Below are 12,057 nucleotides of genomic sequence, written 5' to 3' on the forward strand. Positions count from 1 at the left end.
TGTATGCGACAATGGCACCAACCTTCTCTCCTCCCTCCATCAGGGATACTTGATACATGTTCCATGCTGAATCTGGTGGTGCAGCGTTTCTTGAGCAGATTCCCGGGCTTCCAAGATCTCCTGAGGCAGGCCAGAAAATTATGTGGCCATTTCCGGCGTTCATACAATGCCAGTGCTTGCTTATCTGACATTCAATGGGAATTCAACCTGCCCAACAACTGCCTTATTTGTGACATGCCCGCCAGGTGGAACTCAACATTGGCAATGCTACAGTGGCTGCACATGCAACAATGAGTACCTGTGTGAGTATGGCAAAAGAACAGGATCAGGGGAGCTTGGCTTTTTTTTTTGCCACGCTAGTGGCTTTTGATAAAGGATGCATTCATTGTCCTGTCACCATTTAAGGAGGCCACAAGGATGGTTAGCTGGAACGATGCATGCATCAGTGACCCTATGCCTCTAATCTACCTGCTGGAGCACACGCTTCATGGAATCATGAACAGGGCACTTGAGGCAGAACAGTGGGAGGAAGAGGAGGACTTCCTTTCCTCACAAGGCCCCCTTTATACAGATATCATGCCTGCAGGGACACAAAACACACAAGAGGAGGAGGATTGCGGCAACATAGATGTAGAGGATAGCATACAGCAGTCTTCAAGGGATTGTTGTCATTCCCCAGAAACCCCAGGAGTTGTACGTGGTTGGGGAGAGGTTGCTCCTGCTGACAATGTCATCCTTTGTGACCCAGAGGACTCAGAAGCTCATGCCTCCTCAAACTTACATTGCATGGGCTCCCTGATTCTGCAAAGCCTGCGAGCCGAAAAGAAGGGACCCGGAGAGGTTCCTTGCCCTTAGCAGCCTGTGGAAGCAATGTACTCTTACCTCCCGTAAGGCCCTTAATGATCTCTTCTATAGAGGCACCGAACAGACGGTTACCTACAAAAGAAAGATCAGTCAGTACCTTTTTAGAAACCTGGTCAGCTGACCAGTACTTCAACCAGATCATGAGCCGAAGGATCACCGCCGTCACAGAAATCCTGCCGGCCAAGGGGGCCACATCCAGGGATGCATCACAAATATACTGTAACCCGTGGATCAACTGACCCACCAGGTCTTCGGCTTAACCAAAAAATCTCTAATCTTTTTCTGAGTGCACTAAATTGTGGCCTCATCATACAGATTGGCTTCCCAAGCCGTTGTTTACAAAATAAAGAAAGCTAGCAAATGTCATTTTTTGGCTTTATAACCAAAAAAGGTTCCCCTTGGTTGGGACTTTTAAGGCACCAAATTTAGACGACAAATAAAGTAGGTAAAATGTAAGAAACTTTATTAACTTATACAAAAGAATAAAAACAATAGGCAAGCTGTAAAATACTCCACATGAACCAGTGCAACTTGGACCACTGAACCCCCGGGTTTGACCCGACGCGTTTCGGAGTGTGAATTAACTCCTTCCTCAGGGGTGCCCTTGGAGGGTGGTCTGTAGATAGTTATCATATAACAATTAATTATCACATATTGCAAAAAACATACAATGCATTAAGGGTTAACATGTGTAATCTACTTACATAGTTCACTGAAATGGGAGGTATAGATAGCCTGCCTCAGGGTTAAAAGCAAAGGGTAAGCATGCCAACGTTGTCCACTAGGGGTGCCTTCTGGTTATCCTAGAGAGTCTAGGGGTCTTGGATGAACTCCTGGATCCAGGTGGTCAGCAACTGCCCGCTGGCTAGTCTCGGTCAGAGGCTAGATGGGAGCAGCTGAAACCTATTTACAGCAGTTCTGCTGAACAAAAATTCGAGCAATTAATCAAAATGTATGCTCAAGCAAGACTAAACTTGAATTTACGAAACGAGCATGCAGACACATAAAAAGTATTACAACACGTGACCCTGATTTGCCACTGGGACGCCACGCCGCTTTGGTCCACCCAGATAGAATCCCCAAGATCAAATTTTTGATCTTGGACAGAATACATCCTAACCCCAGAGGAGGGGACTGGAATAAGACCCTCCTCCAAATGGAGTTACGATGGATATACCGCTTGAGAGCGACTGAACCACCAGGACTCAACGATCAAATATCCTTCAGACCATTTCTTGAGGGATTTGCCTCTGGAGGCATGGAAAAATAGGCCCGTGACAAGACTGTCTTCATTATACTTGTGGATAAATCTGCTTTATCCCAAAAGTGACTTTTTAACAGGCTTAAGAAGTGGGCCCTTCTTTCTTGTTTATTCGTTTTCCTATCTTTGGTTGTCTACTCTTCCCTTTCCCCCTTTCCTTCCCCTTTTTTTGTCATATGTCTTTGATGTATTATCTGCATTCTGTCTTGATATTCCCGCATTTGTAACAAATGGTATAGCATGTCCCACTTTGCCACTTTAGAGGATAAGTCCCTTGAATATGTTCTGGTTACACTTATGTATTTATATAGTCGATATCTATGCATATTTATGAGAGGACTACTGAACCCTGAACAATTTTAGGTTCAGTGGACTGTAATCTCCCTTGCTTTAGATTTCTGACACAAAGATATGCCCTTTTTTCTCTTCCTGGACACTCCTGGACGCGATCAGCAGTTGCCTCCTAGAGAGAATTCTCCTTGCTCTCTGGAATCGCTTTGGTAGCAGCCTGGCACGGTGACAGCGGACACCACCTAGTGGCGTCCGCTTGAGATGCATGCACTTTCCATCCCGATCTCTAGCTGAGATTGGTGACGCATGCTCATTACACTCTGTTTGCGTTCCACGCAGACAGAGCGTATTCCGTGCCGGTGGAACGCATCGGCCGTCCGCACTCCCGCCGGATCACTTCCGGTTGGGGGCGTGTGCGGCGGCTGCGTTTCAGGGAACCTTACTGGCAATCAGCTGAGCAAGCGGCGTCACCCAGCTGATGATCGTTTCAGCTGATGGCGCTACCTTTAAGGTCCTGCCTGTCCGGCATGAGAGCTGCTTGCTCCCTCGCCGGACACGCAGGATCTTTCATGCTCCAACATCCATCGGGGATATTTGAACTGCTCTGGCTATAGGTAAGAAATTTAGCCTGCCCTTCAATATTACTCTGCCCAGCTCTATCCATGATGACAGCCTCTAGTTACTTGTACCAAGCAGATACATTGCAATGCCTTTACAAACAAGATACTCTGCTCCATTGTGACAATGTTGCAAGCTTTTTGACCATATGGGATTTTTTCTATGCGTTTGACATTACAGTCCAGCATTTATTCCCTTACATTATGTTTTCCATGTACCCTATAACACTGATGGCTGTCTGCTTTCATGGACGTTTTTGAGCTATCTTTGGGCACTCTTTGATACATATTTTTCTATTTCTGCTTGAGCATACATTTTGATTAATTGCTCGAATTTTTGTTCAGCAGAACTGCTGTAAATAGGTTTCAGCTGCTCCCATCTAGCCTCTGACCGAGACTAGCCAGCGGGCAGTTGCTGACCACCTGGATCCAGGAGTTCATCCAAGACCCCTAGACTCTCTAGGATAACCAGAAGGCACCCCTAGTGGACAACGTTGGCATGCTTACCCTTTGCTTTTAACCCTGAGGCAGGCTATCTATACCTCCCATTTCAGTGAACTATGTAAGTAGATTACACATGTTAACCCTTAATGCATTGTATGTTTTTTGCAATATGTGATAATTAATTGTTATATGATAACTATCTACAGACCACCCTCCAAGGGCACCCCTGAGGAAGGAGTTAATTCACACTCCGAAACGCGTCGGGTCAAACCCGGGGGTTCAGTGGTCCAAGTTGCACTGGTTCATGTGGAGTATTTTACAGCTTGCCTATTGTTTTTATTCTTTTGTATAAGTTAATAAAGTTTCTTACATTTTACCTACTTTATTTGTCGTCTAAATTTGGTGCCTTAAAAGTCCCACCCAAGGGGAACCTTTTTTGGTTGTGATTTCCATTTTGGGGATGTGGCACCTTGGGGACTATACAGCATGAGCAACATTTTTTTGGCTTTATAAGTCTGAGTTCACACCGGCATTAAAAGCAGGTATTTGAAGGGGCGTTAAAAATGCCCCTAAAATGCCTATTCACAAGATACAATAGATAAAAACATGAAGCGTTAACGTCACTTCGCTTTTAAAATTAAAGCCTCCTGTCAAGTCAGGAGGCGTTTGTAGCCTTTCAACGCCTTCCATTCAAGTCTATTGTAACGCACCAGAACCGCTCTGGCGGGCGTTAGTGGCGCAGAACACAGGCCAGAACTGTATAATCCAAGCACCCCAAGCTACTGTGATGCATACCGAAAGCGTGAGGCATGGTTGGAAATATGTTCACTGGTCTAGCTAGACAGTTGGCAATGATTTTCTCCAAAGGCAACGGAGAATTAATGTGAGTACTTTTTCTACAATGTATTGTGACAAAATGCTTTTTCCTCTGCAATGGCAATCCAGTGGTTGGCTGTTATCAGTTAATTTGTGCAAATCCCCTTCACTTAAGCCTACACAAACTGCATTTATCCTAATGAAAATTTTCCAATGGTCTGAACAATGTGATTTCAAAATTTATCCCTGCTACCTAAAATTTGATCATACTTTTAGGGTGTTTGTTTTTGCTGTCCTCTGGTTCAATTGTGGGTATAGAATTGTTAATGCCATACACATTGCTTGCAATAGATGGACTTTCTTGAAAATTTAGAGCAACATGTTTTTTTTCCACACTAAAGGCCGTTAAAAAACATTGGAAGGCTAAACTCCAACCTAAAAATGCATATTAAAACTAAAAAATGGCCTTCAAAAAATACAAGGCTGAAGGGTCATTGGCAGCATTTCAACATTACAAAGAGTGCAATAACAAATGTAAAGGCGAAATCAAGGCGGCTAAAATAGAACACAAAAGGCACATAGTGGAAGAGAGTAAAAAAAAAAAAAAACAAGTATATAAATAGTAAGAAAGCTAGACCAGAACACATTGGCCCACAGAAGACGATGAAGGGAATCTGGCCACAGAGAACAGAGAGAAGGCGAAAGTGCTAAATAAATTCTTCTCTTCGGTCTTCACACAAGAATTGGGGGGCTACACTAACCCAGCTTGTAATGTTAAAATAAAGAATACACCTCAGGAAGCACCCTCATGGTTAACAGAAGGCAGACTCAGAACTAAGCTAGAAAAAATGTACATAAATAAATCACCGGGACCGGATGGCTTGCACCAGAGGGTCCTTAAAGAACTCAGCCAGGTAATAGCCAGACCATTGTTCCTGATCTTTATGGATAGTCTACTGATGGGAATGGTGCCAGCTGATTGGAAAAAAGCTAACGTGGTACCAATATTTAAAAAAGGGCCGAGATATATTCCGAGGAACTATAGGCCGGGTAGTCTAACATCAGTAGTCTGCAAGATTTTGGAGGGTACAGTATGTCAAGGGACTATATACAAGACTTTAGTAATGAAAACGGTATTATTAGTAGTAATCAGCATGGATTTATGAAAAATTATTCTTGCCAGACCAATCTATTAACCTTCTATGGAGAAGTGAGTTACCATCTAGATAAAGGAAATACCACCAAAAGAAAGCTCTATTTGTGCGCAAAAAAAATTATATAAAAAATGTCATTTGGGTACAGCATTGCATGACTGTGCAATGGTCATTCAAAGTGCGACAGCTGAAATTTGGCCTAGGCAGCAAGGGGGGTGAAAGTGCCCTGTATTGAAGTGGTTAAGATATTACGGTAGGCTTAGACAAAGGGATATCTATTTGTGCGTAGAAAAGCATGTATACTTGAAAATGTAATTACAGTGCCTTGCAAAAGTATTCAGCCCCCTTGAACTTTGCGACCTTTTGCCACATTTCAGGCTTCAAATATAAAGATATAAAACTGTAATTTTCAGTGAAGAATCAACAACAAGTTGGACACAATCATGAAGTGGGATAAAATTTATTGGATATTTCAAACTTTGTTAACAAATGAAAAACTGAAAAATTGGGCGTGCAAAATTATTCAGCCCCTTTACTTTCAGTGCAGCAAACTTTCTCCAAAAGTTCAGTGAGGATCTCTGAATGATCCAATGTTGACCTAAATGACTAATGATGATAAATAGAATCCACCTCTGTGTAATCAAGTCTCTGTATAAATGCACCTGCACTGTGATAGTCTCAGAGGTCCGTTTAAAGGGCAGAGAGCATCTTGAAGAACAAGGAAAACACCAGGCAGGTCCGAGATACTGTTGTGGAGAAGTTTAAAGCCGGATTTGGATACAAAAAGATTTCCCAAGCTTTAAACATCCCAAGGAGCACTGTGCAAGCGATAATATTGAAATGGAAGGAGTATCAGACCACTGCAAATCTACGAAGACCTGGCCGTCCCTCTAAACTTTCAGCTCATACAAGGAGAAGACTGATCAGAGATGCAGCCAAGAGGCCCATGGTCACTCTGGATGAACTGCAGAGATCTACAGCTGAGATGGGAGACTCTGTCCATAGGACAACAATCAGTCGTATACTGCACAAATCTGGCCTTCATGGAAGAGTGACAAGAAGAAAGCCATTTCTTAAAGATATCCATAAAAAGTGTTGTTTAAAGTTTGCCACCTGGGAGACACACCAAACATGTGGAAGAAGGTGCTCTGGTCAGATGAAACCAAAATCGAACTTTTTGGCAACAATGCAAAGCGTTATGTTTGGCGTAAAAGCAACACAGCTCATCACCCTGAACACACCATCCCCACTGTCAAACATGGTGGTGGCAGCATCATGGTTTGGGCCTGTTTTTCTTCAGCAGGGACAGGGAAGATGGTTAAAATTGATGGAAAGATGGATGGAGCCAAATACAGGACCATTCTGGAAGAAAACCTGATGGAGTCTGCAAAAGACCTGAGACTGGGACGGAGATTTGTCTTCCAACAAGACAATGATCCAAAAAATAAAGCAAAATCTACAATGGAATGGTAAATAAACATATCCAGGTGTTAGAATGGCCAATTCAAAGTCCAGACCTGAATCCAATCGAGAATCTGTGGAAAGAACTGAAAACTGCTGTTCACAAACGCTCTCCATCCAACCTCACTGAGCTCGAGCTGTTTTGCAAGGAGGAATGGGCAAAAATTTCAGTCTCTCGATGTGCAAAACTGATAGAGACATACCCCAAGCGACTTACAGCTGTAATCACAGCAAAAGGTGGCGCTACAAAGTATTAACTTAAGGGGGCTGAATAATTTTGCACTCCCAATTTTTCAGTTTTTTATTTGTTAGAAAAGTTTGAAATATCCAATAAATTTCGTTCCACTTCATGATTGTGTCCCACTTGTTTTTGATTCTTCACAAAAAATGACAGTTTTATATCTTTATGTTTGAAGCCTGAAATGTGTCAAAAGGTCGCAAAGTTCAAGGGGGGCGAATACTTTCGCAAGGCACTGTAAAAAAAAAGATTCTCCTTTGTCCTGACGACTACAGTATGTGTGTTTGTCAGACTTGTGATAAAGAAATGAATCTGCTTATCAAGTAGAAATACTGAACCATAATATAACTGATGCCTTATATATTTTGGTTAAAACCTGTTTTGTGACCCCCCCCCCCAGGACCTTTAGTTAGCTTAAGACAAGCAAGCGAAAAAAAATTTTTTGCAATGACCATCTGGTCACCTGTTGAAAGTTTTCTTGTACAATACTTCCTGTGACATACCATACTTGGCAATCTATCCCAAATCAGTTATGCTGACAAAACTGTTAATATCTATAAACATTGTCAACCAATAAGCTGTGTGCCTAATGTAGTATATAACAGCCCTCTAAAATGATAGTGGGGGGGCCTCCCCCTAGAGCAAGGCTCTACACACATGTGTAGTTGAATGAGGAAAAGTGTTTTTGACTAAATTCCGCAACATTTGTGGCCCTAGACATGCAGTGTATACAGTGACTCAGCTCAGGTTCAGATTAGTCATCCCCATTTAAGCCACTCCCACTGTTAATCTCAACCTGACCATAAACAGCACCACAGGACTTGTGTTTCTGCTCCCCATGTCTTTCATAATCATCATGTTCACATTTTATCACACTGTTTTGACTTTTCATTCTAAAGCCAAGCAGATTACGTGTTATATGTATTTTTAATGTTTACATATTGTTTATATTCCTTAACCACTTGACTTCTGAAGGGTTTTACCCAGGGGTCAAGTCCTGGGGAACAAAGTGTGGGAACTCACCCATTTTGACAGAAAATACAATGCAACGTGACAAATTGGGCAATTATTAAACGCACAAACATGAAATATACATGACTGATGCCAATTGTCTGGAATATTTCATGTTTATGCATTTGATTCCCATTGTCAAGAAACAATGGATATTAAAAGCATAAACATTACATGACAATGTGGACTGACACACTGACAGAATGTTACAGCTGGACATAGCAAACTTACTGACATCTATTATACATGTTTGCCATGTTCAACTGTAAAATTCTGTCAGCGTGTCAGTCCACATTGTCATTTTCAGGGGCGTGAGGGTGGCACGAGAATGCAAATGTGCAGTGGACTCACTGCTCCACTTACCTGGCACCGCTGAAATCGATGTCCCCGGGCCTGCTCCTTGTGTGCTGGCTGTGTCTGGCTCCTCTGCTGCGTGCTGCTGCCTCGCCTTACCGGTGACTCCACTGATGCTGTACACACACTCTGGGCCTTCAAATGCATAAACATGAAACATTTGTGATAAATTGGCCAAATAAACATGAAATATTCCTGACAAAGGGCATCAGTCACGAATATTTCATGTTTATGCATTTAAAGACCCAGAGTGTGTGAAGACAGCATCAGTGGAGTCACCGGTAAGGCGAGGCAGCAGTACGCAGCAAAGGAGCCAGACACAGCCAGCACACAAGGAGCAGGCCCGGGGACATCGATTTTAGAAGTGGCAGGTAAGGTAAGTGGATCAGTTCAGCTGTAAAATTCTGTCAGCATGTCAGCCACATTGTCATTTTCAGGGGTGTGTAAGTCGCACACCCCTGAAAATGACAATGTGGCTGACATGCTGACAGAATTTTACAGTGTGAGGGTGGTATGAGAGGCAAATATGCAGTGAGTGGACTGTGGACTTACTGCTCCAGTGACTCACTTCCCAGGCAGGCTGCCACAGTGCCACTTCTAAAACCAGCCTGGTCCTCTAACTGCTGCAGTTTTCTTCTGGCAGTGAGTCCACAGTCCACTCACTACACATTTGCCTCTCATACCACCCTCACACTGTAAAATTCTGTCAGCATGTCAGACACATTGTCATTTTCAGGGGTGTGTGAGCCACACACCCCTGAAAATGACAATGTGGCTGACATGCTGACAGTATTTTACAGTATGAGGGTGGTATGTGAGGCAAAGAAATGTGCAGTGAGTGGATTGTGGACTCACTGCTCCAGTGACTCACCTCCTAGGCAGGCTGCCATACTGCCACTTCTAAAACCGGCCTGCTCCTCTGACTACTGCAGTTTTCTTCTGGCATATGCTGCCTGCCTTCACCTTGCCTCGCCGCCTCACCGACCGACTCACTTGTGACGTCATGCCGCTGTGCACGACCCCTCCGCCGGCCTGTTTGTAGAGATGCTGCCTGCACTGTTATATGTCCGTCTTCTGGCTGCCCTGGTCCAGCAGGAGGATTGGAGCAATGGGAACGGCGTTCCTGCTGTGGAAATAGTGCGGGAACGTCGTTTCTATGCGTTCCTGCAGGACTCGAGCCCTGGTTTTACCCTCCTCTAAGACAAGGGTATTTTTTGCTATTCAGCACTGTGCCACTTTATCTGCAATTGCACGGTCATGCAACACTGTACCCAAATTACATTTTTATAATTTTATTTTTTTTTGCACAAATACAGCTTTCTTTTGGTAGCATTTGATCCCCACTGGGTTTTGTTTTTTTGCTATATAAATAAAACAATATCGAAAATTTTGAAAAAAAAAACCTCTAATGTCTTTTCCAGGAGTCTTTCAGGACAGCCCCCTTTGAGAGACCTTGGCTCCTCCCTTCTCAGGAAACACCACCTCAACCATGAAGATTTAAACCCCGTCAGCCGGTGACCTTCAGTTCTCCAAGAGTATCTCAGGCCAGCTGAGGAGACACAAAGACATATCACACCAACCTCCTTTCTTCTTTTGTCCAGAACTTCTTCGGGTGGGCAACGGTGCTGTCCTGAAAGACTCCTAGAAAAGATGTTACCGGTAAAAGTAACTCTGTTTTTCCCCCCTCGTCTTTCAGGACAGCCACCTCTGAGAGGATAAGCAAGTACTTACCCCTAGGGTGGGACCACTGCTTGAAGGACTTTGCGCCTAAAAGCCTAATCTTTAGCGGACAACAGTTCCAGCCTGTAGTGCTTGGTGAAGGTTGAAAAACTGGACCAGGCAGCTGCCCGACAGATCTGCTCTGGGGTAGCACAAGCTCTCTCCACCTGGGAAGTCGCCTAGTGGAATGTGCCCTGATACCCACTGGTACCTCTTTCCCGCTTGAAATATAGGCCTGGGTAATGGCTAATCTAAGCCATCTGGCTAAAAGAGGCTTTAGAACCCTTACTAGAGCCAGAAAATAGAACAAAGAAGGAATCACACTTCCTAAATTCCTTTGCACGATCCATGTACTTAAGGACACACCTTCTAGCATCTAAGTTAAGATGGTTACTCTCCTGTTCACTCACAGGATTCTAACAGAAAGTTGGTAAAACAATTTCTTGGTTTCTGTGAAACTTTGAGGCCCCTTTGGTAAAAAAAAGCCAGATCTGTCCTAAACAATCTGTGATCTGGGAAAAACCTGTAGAAAAGGAGCTCTAACAAAAAGAGCTTTCAGTTCACTAACCCTTCTGGCGGTAGTGACCGCCACTAAAAAAAACTGCCTTGAGGGTTTAAAACGTCACCGCACAAGACTTAATAGGTTCAAACGGCTCTCCTAAGAGAGCCTGTAGAACCATGGATAGATCCCACATAGGAAAAGGGGGATTGCTCACTGGTCTCTGCCTGTTTAAGGCTCTAAAGAATCAAATCACCCAAGGGTTTTCGGCTAAGTATACTATAGAAGCCAGGCTGCGAGATTCCAGCACTCCACCTGAGGACAGAAAACTGGACCCTAAAAAAGAAGGTCCTCCCGAACTAGTAGTATCCAGGGGGGTTTCACGGCCAGACCCTTCAGGACTGAAAACCACAGTCTCCTGGGCCAATGTGGCGCAATGAGGAACAGGGTAGTGTCTTCCTTCTGAAACTTCCTCAGGACTGCTTTTTTTTTTTTTTTTCTTTAAAGCCCGTAGCGTGTGAAACACACTCAAAAGACTTCACCCGATGCATAAAAAAGTGCACACACACAAACGTGAGGAACACAAAAAGTGCACAGGGTGTGCGAACAAATGGTCTTCCCTCCGAGGAGGTAGGACCCGAACCTCGATCCCCCGGGGCGCAAGACTCCTGACAGGGATTTGAGGTACTCATGGTCTGTCTGGCCGAAACCAGACTGACCAGGGGGACTGCCGAAACAGCCCCCACCGAGTACTAAGTGGGGCTCCCCCGAAGGGAGACCCCATGAGAGAGGGCAGACCAAGCCAAAAGGCCATATCCACCCCCTCCCAAGACTCAAGGCAGGGCCCGAGGACCCACACCCTACAAGTCGTGCAGGTGAAAAAAGGTGATAGAAAAGTGACAAACTACAAAGAAAAAGCACACACAAACAAAAAGGTGGGGGAGGGGAAGTGGAGAGGTGAATTAGTGCCTAAGTGAAAAACAAAGGCAGGCCTTCCGGCCGGAATAAAAATTCCTCTGGTCGAAGCCAAAAGGCCTTGCCCAAGAGGCAGGTGCTTAAAAAAGTGTGCGTAGGTGCAGTGACCATGGTGCCGAAAAACTCAAGGCGAGCTGCCCCTCACCAGTGAGAATTAAGGCACCCCTGGGCTGCCACCCCAGGGGCACATACACTACGGGCTTTTTCTACCCCGGCCCTAAGGCCAGACCAAGTGTAGCCCTAACCTACCAGGAGGCATCAGAACTTTAGACAGCTTAGGGTGAGCCTGCCTTCAACTGGGGACAAGCCTTTTGCAAGGCCAGATTCAACCCAGAAGGAAAGGCCCTCCCACC

The sequence above is a fragment of the Pelophylax lessonae genome (assembly GCF_965119305.1).
Source record: "Pelophylax lessonae genome assembly, chromosome: 2".
In the NCBI taxonomy this organism is placed as follows: domain Eukaryota; kingdom Metazoa; phylum Chordata; class Amphibia; order Anura; family Ranidae; genus Pelophylax; species Pelophylax lessonae.